This window comes from Meleagris gallopavo, unplaced genomic scaffold (assembly GCF_000146605.3).
Source record: "Meleagris gallopavo isolate NT-WF06-2002-E0010 breed Aviagen turkey brand Nicholas breeding stock unplaced genomic scaffold, Turkey_5.1 ChrUn_random_7180001847575, whole genome shotgun sequence".
Taxonomy (NCBI): Eukaryota; Metazoa; Chordata; class Aves; order Galliformes; family Phasianidae; genus Meleagris; species Meleagris gallopavo.
The window spans coordinates 1-877 of record NW_011115224.1 but is presented as its reverse complement, the minus strand read 5'-3'; the positions used below and the strand labels follow the sequence as shown (position 1 = coordinate 877).

Here is an 877-nt window from a genome sequence, read left to right as displayed (position 1 = left end):
ATTTCTGTCTCAGGATATTACTGAAGAACTAAGCCTATTTTTCCCAAAAGAGTGTAGGTAATTATTTCCATTATACTGTGATGCCTGTATTTCATTCTGTTATCAGTCTGATGCAGATACAGTTCCTTGTGGAAACAGGGCAACAGTTACTACTAAATGAAATAAAGGGTGGCCATAGCAGATAAATAATTTAGTTAGTTTTTGCTTATGTCTGATATAATTCAAATTTAATACAGTGCTAGTGTCTTATTTTGCAAAGTACACCATATTAGGATTTCTCTTTGTCCCTTCTGAAAAAAGCCTTCTTAGCCACTCCTACTGATCTTTCTATTCACAGGAAGGTGTCAATTAGTGTTGCTTGAAGAATGTGGGGAGGTGAAATGGCTGAGTATGTCTCTACTCTGCAAAATCAGTTAGTAATGTAGAGCAGCTGCATGGCACACTTCAGTGATGCTGTGCTAACTTTTTCTTGTCACTCTGATACTGTGGGATGCTCAAGACATTGTGATATAGTAAGTTTGGCTCAATGTCTCTGTAGGAGCTGGTGAAGTCTCTTGCTGTAAAAGCCTTCTTCCTACATTAAAAGCACAGTTTGAGATGGTACATGTTTTCACACTAAGAGTTGCTTTTGCCCCTGTCTTCATAGGTTATCAGCGTCAGCTGCTCTACAAGCATGATGATGGCTCCTACAGTGCCTTTGGGAAGTCTGACACCCAGGGCAACACATGGTGAGTGGCCAGAGTTGGAGCTGTCATCCCAAACCTAGCATCCATTCTACTTCCTGGATGTGACATATGTGCTCTGCCCACAGGCTGACAGCTTTTGTGGCCAGGTCCTTTGGGCAGGCCAGCTCTTACATTTACATCAGCAAAAATCA

The 877-nt window shown here is 41.4% G+C and overlaps 1 long non-coding RNA gene across 1 annotated transcript; it reads left to right on the top strand.

Annotated features, from left to right (window-relative positions):
- Positions 1 to 6: 6 nt before the first annotated feature.
- On the top strand, positions 7 to 867 carry LOC109364337. Its single transcript, XR_002110320.1, has 2 exons — positions 7 to 728; positions 812 to 867. It is a non-coding gene; the product is annotated as an uncharacterized LOC109364337 (long non-coding RNA).
- The last annotated feature ends 10 nt before the right edge of the window (positions 868 to 877 follow it).